The sequence below is a fragment of the Scyliorhinus torazame genome, chromosome 12 (genome assembly GCF_047496885.1).
Source record: "Scyliorhinus torazame isolate Kashiwa2021f chromosome 12, sScyTor2.1, whole genome shotgun sequence".
NCBI classification, from domain to species: Eukaryota; Metazoa; Chordata; class Chondrichthyes; order Carcharhiniformes; family Scyliorhinidae; genus Scyliorhinus; species Scyliorhinus torazame.
The window spans coordinates 50,479,665-50,493,054 of record NC_092718.1 but is presented as its reverse complement, the minus strand read 5'-3'; the positions used below and the strand labels follow the sequence as shown (position 1 = coordinate 50,493,054).

The 13,390-nt window shown below is 46.2% G+C and overlaps 1 long non-coding RNA gene across 1 annotated transcript in view; it reads left to right on the top strand.

Moving 5' to 3' along the window:
* Window positions 1-12,956, top strand: part of LOC140387172 (uncharacterized) — a 31,527-nt gene extending 18,571 nt beyond the window's left edge. The window contains exons 2-4 of the long non-coding RNA XR_011933762.1: window positions 5,292-5,363; window positions 7,517-7,631; window positions 12,557-12,956. This is a non-coding gene — a long non-coding RNA (uncharacterized lncRNA). The remainder of the gene's footprint in view (window positions 1-5,291; window positions 5,364-7,516; window positions 7,632-12,556) is intronic.
* Window positions 12,957-13,390: the final 434 nt, after the last annotated feature.

Sequence of the window (13,390 nt, the reverse complement as noted above, 5' to 3'; positions counted from 1 at the left end):
AATGGCTCAACTCATAGGCCGGAATTTTCTGGCCCCTGTGTGGCAGGACTCGCCGTGGGGGTGAGCCAGCCAAAAGTCCATTGACTGTCAGCGGGGCTAGGTGATCCCAGCATTGGGTGGGGTTGGGAAATTCCACCCACAGGGTATTAGTGAGGAGGAGCAGGAGGAGATTGTTGATCTCATGGCCGGCCATCACAGACCTGAAGCTCACTGCATTGTATTGTCTGTGACAATTAAGTTCACCGCTGCCTTGAATTGTATGCACCATAATAATTTGAGATTTGAGCTGGGGACATGAGCAACATTGGTCAAGCTGCAGTGTATGTCATAGCTGATTTTCAAATTAATCCAAGACACTTAAAATTTGTCACAGAATATACAATTTTTTATCTGACTGACCTTGTGACCATGCACAGCCAACATTACACAGAATGGACCATGGTTCAAATTTCACAAATAAACAATGGTCTTACAAAAACAAAACCCCACAAAACTACTAACTTCATGTACAACATGGATAACTAATTAATCTTTTTACCCCATGGACATCAGGTGCCAGGAGAGAAGAGCTGTGTGTTTTTCAGCCATTGCAGTGTTCTCACCATTCCAGGGTTTGACTGCACACATGAGGCCACTCAGTCTATCATCACCCATCGACCCATCCGGGCAGCACAGTAGCACAAGTGGCTAGCACTGTGGCTTCACAGCGCCAGGGTCCCAGGTTCGATTCCCCGCTGGGTCACTGTCTGTGTGGAGTCTGCATGGTCTCCCCGTGTCTGCGTGGGTTTCCTCCGGGTGCTCCGGTTTCCTCCCACAGTCCAAAGACGTGCAGGTTAGTTGGATTGGCCATGATAAATTGCCCTTAGTGACCAAAAAGATTAGGCGGGGTTATTGGGTTACGGGGATAGGGCGGAGGTGAGGGCGTAGGTGGGTCAGTGCCGACTCGATGGGCCGAATGGCCTCCTTCTGCACTGTATGTTCTATGTTCAGCCTGCCATGTTCTTGAAGTGCACACAGTTTCACTCCTTTTATAAAAGCAAAATACCGTGGATGCTGGAAATCTGAAATACAAACAAAATGCTGGTAACCTCAGCGGGCTTGACAGCATTTGTGAGAAATGGAGTTAACGTTTCAAGTCTATATGACTCTTCTTCATAGCTCCTTGAATGTTCTCCTGACCTATGACTAACGGTAACCATTTATTCAGGCCCATTCTTGGTAATCTGACAGCTCTGATGAAGCCTAGACCCGCTGCAATTCCTTCCCACTTCAGAAAAGAAGAACACGTGCCCTTTTGGGTGAAGGGTTATTATCTGCAGAATTGACTGATGATGTTAATCCAAAACCGAATGAGATATATGGAGGTTAGATAGAACAGCAATCGTGACATAACCAGTTCTGAAACAAATTTCATTGTTTGTAGTGATCCTGAGTTTGGCCACAGAGCAGTTCTGGGAGGGTGTTGAGCTTAGTGTTGTGTACTGCTCCTGTATAACCTTGCCCTGTAATGGGTTAATGTATTGTTAGTGACAGATAATGGGGGTCATCCATCATGTAAACAGAAGGAGTTGATGCTAAAGGGGGCTGTATCCAGCAACCTAATGACATTTATTTCCCTGAAATTGTTTGCCCTGTCACTTCCATCACAAACCACACCATGTCCCAACTGAACATCATCTGGACCATCCCATCCACCTTCCCAGCAACAGGTGACCAAATGAATTTCTAAACCATTGATTTATTTCATGCTACCTGGCTTTACTGTGTCTTCAATTACCACAGAAACACTGGCCAAAATTCTCCGTCCATTGGGATTCTCTGATAAGCCGGCAGCATCAGCCCCCCCCCCCCCCCCCCCGCCCCCCTCCCATGGCCTCCCCGGCAGCGTGGGATGACTTCAATGGGAAATCCCATTGACTCCCTGTACATACACGACTGCGTGGCAAAACTTGGTTCCAACTCCATCTACAAGTTTGCTGACGATACGACCATAGTGGGCCGGATCTCGAATAACGATGAGTCCGAATACAGGAGGGAGATAGAGAACCTAGTGGAGTGGTGTAGCGACAACAATCTCTCCCTCAATGCCAGCAATACTAAAGAGCTGGTCATTGACTTCAGGAAGCAAAGTACTGTACACACCCCTGTCAGCATCAACGGGGCCGTGGTGGAGATGGTTAGCAGTTTCAAATTCCTAGGGGTGCACATCTCCAAAAATCTGTCCTGGTCCACCCACGTCGACGCTACCACCAAGAAAGCACAACAGTGCCTATACTTTCTCAGGAAACGAAGGAAATTCGGCATGTCCAAATTGACTCTTACCAACTTTTACAGATGCACCATAGAAAGCATCCTATCGGGCTGCATCATAGCCTGGTATGGCAACTGCTCGGCCCAGGACCGCAAGAAACTTCAGAGAGTCGTGAACATCGCCCAGTCCATCACACGAATCTACCTCCCATCCATTGACTCCATCTACACCTCCCGCTGCCTGGGGTTAGCGGGCAGTATAATCAAAGATCCCTCCCACCCGGCTTACTCATTCTTCCAACTTCTCCCATTGGGCAGGAGACACAGAAGTCTGAGAACACGCACGAACAGACTCAAAAACAGCTTCTTCCCCACTGTTACCAGACTCCTAAATGACCCTTTTATGGACTGACTTCATTAACACTACACCCTGTATGCTTCATCCGATGCCAGTGCTTATGTAGTTACATTGTATATGTTGTGTTGCCCTATTATGTATTTTCTTTTATTCCCTTTTGTTCTCATGTACTTAATGAGCTGCTCGCAGAAAAATACTTTTCACTGTACCTCGGTACATGTGACAATAAACAAATCCAATCCAATCCAATCCAGTGACAAGCGGCAGAAAGAGAGAATCCCGTCACCAGTGAACGGCGTGCCCCTGAGAAACATACAGATGGGGATACAGAGCATCTCGCCATATGTAATCAATACTATTAAATGAATATAATTTCATTGTGTTATCAAAAGGCAAAATAAACACCATTCCATCTATATTTGCTTTTGACTGCTGCTCCCATGTGAAAATTGCCCCAATGGTTTCAGCTTGAGAAGCGGAAGGTTGCTGATTGGCCAATGAGGACTTCTGAGCTGCTGCTTGGTGATGACTTCTAAGAATCTGGGTCTGAAGGGACTGGTGGAAAATTGTGGGAGAGACAGTTCATATTCAGCAGTGACTGCTGCCCTTTCTGATCTCCACAAAGCAAGGTTATCAGAGCTCAGGCCGTCCTGTGCTGGTCACTGGCTGAGGAGATGATGGGGGGAGCCAGCATGCTATCATTGTGGGCATGGATACTGGAGTCCAGTGCCAGAGTGGCATCAATGTGAGCTGTGATCAGTGGTGGTGGTGCCAAGAGACTCCTGGATAGAGCTGCCAGTTGCAATGTCCACCAAGCTGAGCACACCATCCACCATACCATGTCTGATGCATTGAGCCATAATGCCACCAAGCAGACATTTGATTTTGATTTGATTTATTGTCACATGTATTAGTATACAGTGAAAAGTAGTGTTTCAAAAATGCTATACAGACATGCATACCGTACATAGGGAAGGAAGGAGAGACTACAGAACATAAGAGAGTTAAAATGAAGTTTTCGAAGTATAGAACGAGAGTAAAAGATAGAGGGGGCGATTCTCCGAGCCCCGCGCCGGGCTGGAGAATCGCCGCAACCGTGCCATGATGCCCCAATGCCGGCGCGTGATTCTCCGAGGTGCGGAGAATCGGCGCCATTTGCGTCGGCACGTTTGATGTGGCGCCGGCCGCACTGGAATCGGCAGGGCCGCCGATTCTCCGGCTCGGATGGGCCGAGCGGCGGCGCGGATACGACAGAGTCCCGCCGGCACCGTTCACCTCTGGTCACTGCCAGCGGGAACTCTGCGCGAAGGTTCGGGGGTGGGGCCTGTGGGGCGGGGAAAAGCGCTCCTTCACCGGGGAGGGGGGCCTCCGATGGGGTCTGGCCCGCAATCGGGGCCCACCGATCGGCGGGCGGACCTCTCCGCCCCCGGGCCTACTTTGTTGCGCGGCCGGCCCCTGAATCCCCACGTCATGTTGCGTCGGGGCCGGCGCGCTGAAGAAGTCCCCCACGCATGCGCAGGTTGGCGCGGCGCCCATTTGCCGCCGGGTAGGGAGGCTGGAGCAGCGTGAACCACTCCAGCGCCGTGCTGGCCCCCTGTGAGGGACAGAATCGGTCATCCCCATGCCCATTTCACGCCGTCGTGACATGCGACGGCGCGAACACTTCGTCTCCATTTTGGAGAATCACCCCCTGGATTGGAGGGTATGCTCAGAACAGCTTGCAAGAAGTCGCCTCGCTCTGGCGCCATCTTGGATTTCTCTCTGTCACAGTTTGTCAGTTCTTATGCAGATACAAGAAAGCCTCGAGCAATTGCAGCTGTACAATAAAGAGTGTTCTCTTGAGCTCCGGGCTGATGAAGTCTGCACCTCTGCCTTCAGCAGAACTTGGACCTGAGTTTGTACCATGGATAGTCGTTGTGTAATCTGTGTTTGCCATTATTGCCAAATTCTCTCTCTCTCGTCTCCACCATCCCATTCTCCATCACAACTGGTGTGCCGATTTCATTGTTGGCGCTTGAGAAAGATTGATCAAGTGACAGCGCATCTTGGTGAGGTGATTCTCCCCTTCATTTCCTGTGAGTCATCTGAGAAATGGTGCAAAGGACAAGGGTCAGGGAGTAATGGTAATGGGTAGATGTCACAGTAGCAAGTGAGTGGCAGCCCAATGTAGCACCATACTGCCAAAATGTATGATTGCCTGAGGGCAGAGAGAGATGGGCAGACAACTTAGATGACCGCCAGTCTTTCCTTCATGATGCTTCTCCTGCTGCTTGTTCCATGATTTATGGGATTTTCTATCTCTCGGCCCTTACCCCCACCATCGTTGAATCATTGAACAAACTTTGCAGAGGATGACAATTGCAGAAAGTCCCAAAAGCTTAGCTTAATTTTTCTAATTTAATTTGTAACCCACTTTAAGAGGCACTACTAGCTTGCTTCAAACAGGCATTGGTCCCACCAGAATTCCAGCCCTCGAAGGTGTCGGGTGCCGATCAACCCATTGGCAGTTTGTCTATGAAATTTATATGAGACCGAACGCTCAAAATGCACTGTCCCTTGTTCCTGTATGACCTGTTGGCATATACTGGCACCGTTTATTGGTACACAAAAATTACACTTGGATCCTGTTGATGTCAATGAACAGTAAGTTAAGGAAGCTCATGAGGTGATTTCCTATTTTCAGCAGATGATTGCCGGACCAATCTAAAGATCCTACCAAGAGGGCAGCGGCTCGGGCACTGGCAGGAATGAGATGGTGAGTGGGATGCTGTTCTCCCATTTTCCTACATTCCTGCCCCATTTCGCACAGAAAATAGCGATGGACCCCATCGCGTATTGCTGCTGTATTTCATGAGAATGGAGGTCAAGCGGCCCAGTGGGTAGCGTCCCTGCCTCTGAGCCAAAAGCTTCAGGTTTGAGTCCCACCTCAGGATTTGATGGCCAGGGAAGGTGCATTCATAACGTGGCCAAACAGGTTGAGTGTCAACTTGCAAATCCTTTCAAACACGCCAATGGCTGGTGGTAAGAGGAAGGAGGGACTCCTGCTCCCCCAAGCTTAATATATAGTGGCGACCTTCTACCTAAAAGCACCTGGCGACAGAGTAGTAACCTGTTCTGAGAGTTACCAGTCTGTCTTCGTGCATCACTAGGTGTGGGAAGAGAATTGGAATGGAATTTCATGAGGATATCTGTAAGATTGCAACATACAATCATAGAATCTCAGAATACAATATACATTACAAAATAGAATTATTGCTGCTAACCTGTTGGCCCATTAATATTGACTGTTGAGAATCACCTCATGAAGCCAGAAGCATTAAAACTGTGATGGAATTATGCACGTGGTTCTCAATATGAAAAACAGACTGGGCACTTGAAGTGCGGCATTTATCACAGAAGGGGAGGCAGTGGCGTTGTGGTGTCGCTGGGCTAGTGATCCAGAGATCCAGTGTAATTCTGCGGGGAACTGGGTTTGAATCCCACCATAGCAGATGGTGAAAGTTGAATTCAGTAACAATCTGGGAATTAAAAGTTGATTGCCGTAAAGACCCATCTGGTTCACTGCTTTTCTTTAGGAAAGGAAACCTGCCATCTTTACCTGGCCTGGCCGACATGTGTCTCCAGATCCACAGTAATGTGGTTGACTCTTAAATGCCCTCTGAAATGGCTTAGCAAGCCACTCAGTTCAAGCAAAATTAGGGATAAGTAATAAATACTGTCTCAGCCAGTGACACCCACATCCCGTGTAAGCACTTTAAAAAAATTTCTTTCAACAAACTTTTTTGTGACTGGTGTTCCGAAAGAAGTACTAGCAGAATATGGAGGAATATATCATTAGGTCACTATAACGACGTTTGGTGGCATCACATTTAACCTCCATTTAAAAGACTACCGGGAATAAAGGACCAGGTAGAGAGGGAATAAAGTGTGGTTTGGAGTTGGCCCAGCAACAATCATTTGCAACAAAGATTCCAAATGACTCTTTGACTTTAGGCATTTTTCAAAAATTTCCCATGATTTAGCATGGCCAATCCACCTACCCTTTGTGATGATATGCATCACTGTAAAGGCACAAGGGGTTAATGTAAATACACTAAGACTAAGTAAACACTAGAGGGAGCACATACAGCTAATGAACACATAGAATAGGACTCGACCAATGGGCAGTCAAGACACCCAGAGGTGACACTACCACAAGGGGGCAACCCATATAAAAGGACTGGGCACACATGCTCTTTCTCTTTCCACAGGCGACACTTAGAGAGAAGGACAGGGGCAGATCAGAAGCATCACACCCACCGCATGGCTTGGAGCAGACTGGTTAGTTGGACTGAGTTACTATAGCAAGATTAACAGGAGAGTCGAACTCAAGTAGGAGAATTGTTAACTGTTCAATAAATGTGTTAAACCTATCTCCAAGTCTGAACTTTCCTTTATCAGAGCATACATCAAGGAAGCAGCTTATGCTACATGAAGAGGCACAACACTTTGGTTGTGGGGGTGAGACCCACGCAGACATGTGGAGGATGTGCAAACGGGCAGTGACCTGGGGCCGGGATCGAACCCAGGACCTCGGCGCCGTGAGGCAGCAGTGCTAACCACTGAGCCACCGTGCCACCATGACTTTAGGCGTTTTGCTGTCAGAAGATGGATTTGGACAGTTTGTTTCTGTTTTTTAAAAAAGTATTTTGGCTTTGCAGATTACAGCCAGTCTGTTGAAATTACATCTCCGAGGGCAAATCCAGGATAAAACACAATTTAACCCTGGTGCAGAAGAAAAATTGATGCTTTGACATTCAGAGAGCATTTGCTGACATTTAACAGTGAGGCACTGGTCTGAAAATGCGCTTGGGTTTCTCAAGTGGCAATGCTTAACATGTTTGTCTGTATTTCTTTCCACCATTTTAGAATAAGGAGAATTTCAAACCATCATGGCCCTTGCTTGTTTGCCAGTAGATTGATTCCTAGGAGGAAAGATTCAGGAGAATGGGTCTATATTCTCTGGCATTTCAAAGAATGAAAGGTGATTTCACTGAAATGTATGTTATATTACGTGATTGTAATACGTCGTTACTCTTTTGCTTACTTCCAGAATGGTCTGATGGTCGTAGTTCAGTCTTCAGTTTAAGCAAATAACATTTAATGAATAACGAATATAATGAGTTTGTTCACTCTTCGAACATAGAACATAGAACATACAGTGCAGAAGAAGGCCATTTGGCCCATCGAGTCTGCACCGACTCACTTAAGCCCTCACTTCAACCCTATCCCCTTAACCCAATAAACCATCCTAACCTTTTTTTGGACACTATGGGCAATTTAGCATGGCCAATCCACCTCACCTGCACATCTTTGGACTGTGGGAGGAAACCGGAGCACCCGTAGGAAACCCACGCAGACACAGGGAGAACGTGCAGACTCTTCTGCAACTATAACTGATGATAAAGTAAATCAAAAGAAGTATTAATAATGTTGAACTACACGTGTCAACAAAGCTATATCTCTCTGACACTCTGCTATCTTAGTCACTCCTGATATGAAGAGGCGGGAAGATCCTCTCAGTTCAGTTTATATACATGGATCTGGTACTGCCATCTAGTGGTTGTCTAGCACCATGATACAGTTGTTAATCCTTTACATACCAGCAGATATACAGATCACTACAATGTACACAATTCTTCGAGGCTTGACTTGGTAGATGCTGAGAGATTTCCCTGGCTGGAAGGTCTAGAACCAGGAAATATGGTTTCAAAAAGAACAAAGAACAAAAAACATGACAGCACTAAATGGCCGTGCGGGCTTGAGGGCCATATGGCATATTACTGCTCCAATTGTTAATGTTCTTATCTGATTGCAGGGGGAGCTTTGTGCAATATTTTCCATTGGATGGGAGTCACATGCAGTAAACTCTCCAATAGTCTGAAACAGGCTCCACCATTGATAGAACTGATGAAGTTGGGTGGAACTAGACTTTTATGGAGCATAAACAGTCTTTTAGACCATTTCGCTAATCAGCCTGCTGCTATGTTGTAAACTCTTTGTCATTCTCATGATAGGGCCGCATCATTTGAAGCAGCTTGCCCATCACAGAGGGTGGGAAATTTGGTCCCGACACTGCAGTATCCAGCTGGCATTCGTAGGTTAAGTGGAAGAGGCAATCTTGAGAGGGGGGCCCCTCTGTGTTGAACAGATTGCAACAGGTCAAACTTTGTGAAGCCAGGTGAATTATTCAATGTCTTTCCTGACCTCCTAAGAATCAGTCAAGAAACTATTTTCTTGAACTTTGTAAGTGAGACCGACAAAGGTTTCTCTAAGGACTGTGGTTAGGTCACTCAGTGCCAACTGTCAATGGGTGGAATATGCATGTGACACATTTTGCCAATTCAATATTGCATCAAAATCCAGTTGGCATTGTTGGATCCCCAAATAGTTTGAGACAATGAGTCTTCCCCTTCAATGGCTCCAGCCAAAATCTGTTACATTCCCCAATGCCATTGGATGGAGGGAATTAAAATTAGGGCCAGAGTGGGCTGCATATAACAGGAGAAAAGGACAGTTTGAGCCATCCACAACCCCCCCCCACCCCCCCCGCCACCCCCACCCCCCCCTCCCCCCCCCACTCCCCAACGTTCCTCCTAACCCCGGATGCAAAGTGAGCCTGGAGCTAATCGGCTCCACATTGGCTACTTCCCATGTTGAGGACATTAACAGTGCGGTAGATAACGGGGAGCCAATGGATGTGGTATATCTGGATTTCCAGAAAGCCTTTGACAAGGTGCCACACAAAAGGTTGCTGCATAAGATAAAGATGCATGGCATTAAGTGGAAAGTAGTAGCATGGATAGAGGATTGGTTAATTAACAGAAAGCAAAGAGTGGGGATTAATGGGTGTTTCTCTGGTTGGCAATCAGTAGCTAGTGGTGTCCCTCAGGGATCAGTGTTGGGCCCACAACTGTTCACAATTTACATAGATGATTTGGAGTTGGGGACCAAGGGCAATGTGTCCAAGTTTGCAGATGAGTGGTAAAGCAAAATGTGCAGAGGATACTGGAAGTCTGCAGAGAGATTTGGATAGGCTAAGTGAATGGACTAGGGTCTGGCAGATGGAATACAATGTTGACAAATGTGAGGTTATCCATTTTGGTAGGAATAACAGCAAAAGGGATTATTATTTAAATGATAAAATATTAAAACATGCTGCTGTGCAGAGAGACCTGGGTGTGCTAGTGCATGAGTCACAAAAAGTTGGCTTACAGGTGCAACAGATGATTAAGAAGGCAAATGGAATTTTGTCCTTCATTGCTAGAGGGATGGAGTTTAAGACTAGGGAGGTTATGCTGCAATTGTATAAGGTGTTAGTGAGGCCACACCTGGAGTATTGCGTTCAGTTTTGGTCTCCTTACTTGAGAAAGGACGTACTGGCACTGGAGGGTGTGCAGAGGAGATACACTAGGTTAATCCCAGAGCTGAAGGGGTTGGATTACGAGGAGAGGTTGAGTAGACTGGGACTGTACTCGTTGGAATTTAGAAGGATGAGGGGTGAAAGCAGAACGAGAGGGCATAGCCTCAAAATAAGGGGAAGTAGATTTAGGACTGAGTTTAGGAGGAACTTCTTCACCCAAAGGGTTGTGAATCTATGGAATTCCTTGCCCAGTGAAGCAGTAGAGGCTCCTTCATTAAATGTTTTTAAGATAAAGATAGATAGTTTTTTGAGGAATAAAGGGATTACGGGTTATGGTGTTCGGGCCGGGAAGTGGAGCTGAGTCCACAAAAGATCAGCCATGATCTTATTGAATGGTGGAGCAGGCTCGAGGGGCCAGATGGCCTACTCCTGCTCCTAGTTCTTATGTTCTTATGTTCTTCTGTCAATTACATGCTGAGGGTAACTAAACAAAGGCCAAATGGAATTTCCGCCCCTCACATAAGACAGTAATGGGCACTGCTGCGATTGAAATTGGGGGATGAAGAAGCCCAATGGATGATCGGAGCCAAGAAATTCCAGTGTCTTGGACTGATTTCAGTGCCCGCCCACATCCCACATTATTGGGGTGAGCTCAGGAGTGGGTGGGAAGGTGTTGGAGTGAGAACATGGCCGGTGGTAGGCACATAACATTCAGCCCAGTGTCATTTCAGGGCTAGAATTTAACCATCACTCATATGATGGAAGAAGAAGAAATGACTGCTGAAGGAAACCTATGAATATCTGCATCTGCAATGGAATTCCATGCTAGCAGTGTACAGATTCAATTTCAGATCTGGACAAATGTGAGATAATGCATTTTGGAAAGTCTAATACAGGTGAGAAATGTACAGTAAATGACAGAATTTCTTAAGGGTATTGACATGCAGAGAGATCTGGATGTACAGGTCCACAGGTCACTGAAAGTGGCAAAGCAGGAGGAGAAGGTAGTCAAGAATGCATATGGCATGATTACCTTTATCAACCAGGTCATTGAGTACAAAAATTGGCAAGTCATGCTGCAGCTGTATAGAACCTTAGATAGGCCATACTTGGAATATAATGTTCAATTCTGGTCGCCTCACTGCCAGAAGGATGTGGAGGTTTTGGAGAGGGTACAGAAATGGTGTACCAGGATGTTGCCTGGTTATGGAGGGCATTAGCTATGAAGAGAGGTTGGATAAACTTGGTTTGGACTCACTGGAATGACGGAGGTTGAGGTTGAGGTTGGAATGACGACCTGATAGAAATCTATAAAATTGTGAGGGGCATGGACAGAGTGGATAGTCAGAAGTTTTCCCCAGGATTGACGGGCCTGTTCCTGTGCTGTACATTTCTTTGTTCTTTATTCTATTCCAATCCATTCAGTTTAAAATTACACAATGGGACAATAACAGAAACTTGGGATTCAGTCTGGGCGACCCTGGAGATGTCTGGGTATGGGAGGTGGGCAAGCCTGATTGCCTGCTACAGTGCCCTGGCACTTTGATGAAGTTATTCTTTTTATGAAACAAAAAACATCCCTCCAGCAATCACTCCTCACACACCTTTAATCTTCCACACACCACTCATAGCTCATATATGCTAAAGCATGCCCCCCCACCCCACATCCCAGAGTTCTTCATACCCCAATACAATCCCATGTCCCTGTATCCATTCACCATGGTCCCTCATACTCCCCATGCCACCAGATGCCCCTCTATACAACCCCATGGCCCCACAAATCCCCTATGACATCCTATGCCCCCATGCCCACCCTCATACCGCCTTTGCCAAACCATACTCTCTGCTCTTCCCAAGATCCTTTATAGCCCCAACGCCAATAGTGCCAAGTCGTGACAAATCATGTCACCCACCCACCACCCTTAGCCACACCATGCCAACTCACCTAATGTTCACCATGGGCAAATCTCAGGGGCCATGATTGATGATGGTGCTAAAAACAAAATCCAATTCATTAAAGAAACATTCAAAACTCTTTCAACTGACCTCTTATGAAAACAAAAACGTAATCCCTTCCCTTATGAAAATAAACATTTTACTGAAATACTTAATCTCTCATGAAAACATTCTATAACCATTTGGAACTGTCAATCAATCTTCTCACTCAACAGGTACCCCACTGTGATAAAGTTAGGTTGTAAAATCTGACATGCAGCACAAATCCTATTATACTAACCCTCAGGTTTATGCCAACAGAGTGAAATGGCAAGCACTGAACTTGTTAAATTTAAAGCCCAGCTGATTCAAAACCCTTGACAGCGTTGATGGTTCCAATGAGCTTTAACAGTTCCAATGAGTTTTGAAAATTATTTTAGAGTTTTGAGAGTTCTATGACAAATTGACTGTTCTTTGACAGCTCGGCAGTCCATCAACAGCTTTGATAGTTCCAATGAGTTAATGTACTTTTTATGCATATGCATGTCTAATTTTAACAACTCCAAAGGGTACCTTACCTCTCCCAAAATGAACCTGACCTCTTCCAACAGGTGTCCCAGGACCATTTCCAAAGAAGTATTTCACCTCTCCAAAAAGGTGTCCTGGCTACCCAAACAAATCCAGAAGAACTGCTCTGACCAGATCTAATCTACATGTTTCAGGTTTCAGACACCTATATCATCAAAATCACACTTGAGTTGAGGCAGCTGCTGACTTATTTGAACAGCTGCCTCCGTGAACCACGGATCTGCAATTTAGAAACCTGCCCCATTCCTCCCCCCTGTGAAAATGGCAGAGATGGGTCTGAAGTTGGGACTTCCGGATTCAGGCATCTGCCGGTATTTTTGCTCTGTGTTAAAATTCAGGACAATGTGTTCTCTTTATGTCTCTCCACCACGCTCATTCCCTTGAAATAGGATCTCAGCCATCTAAATTAAAATTTTATGGAATACCTGCTAAAATGTTTGAGCGAGTAATTTCTTGGAAACGCATTGCACATTTGTACAATAACACCATGGTACTGCTGTCTGGTGCAGAAAAAGGAAGAAATGTTTTTTAAAATATTATTTTGCACATAAAATATAAGGGATAGGAGGGAGCACTTAATAAACTATCAAAATGTTGGTTATATTTTCAAACTTTTGGTTCTTCATACAAAGTGCTCTGGGAAACATGGGGCGGGATTCTCCATTCTGCCGCACCCATTTTCTGGTGCGGCACGTCCCCGCCGGCAGCGGGATTCTCCATCCTGGCATCCGGCCAATGGGGTTTCCCACTGTGGGCACCCGCACGCCATCGGGAAATCTGCAGGCGCGAGTGAACTGCCGGCGAAACGGAGGATCCTGCCAAGGAACTTTCTTCCCCTAAAATGGTGTTGAAGTCGG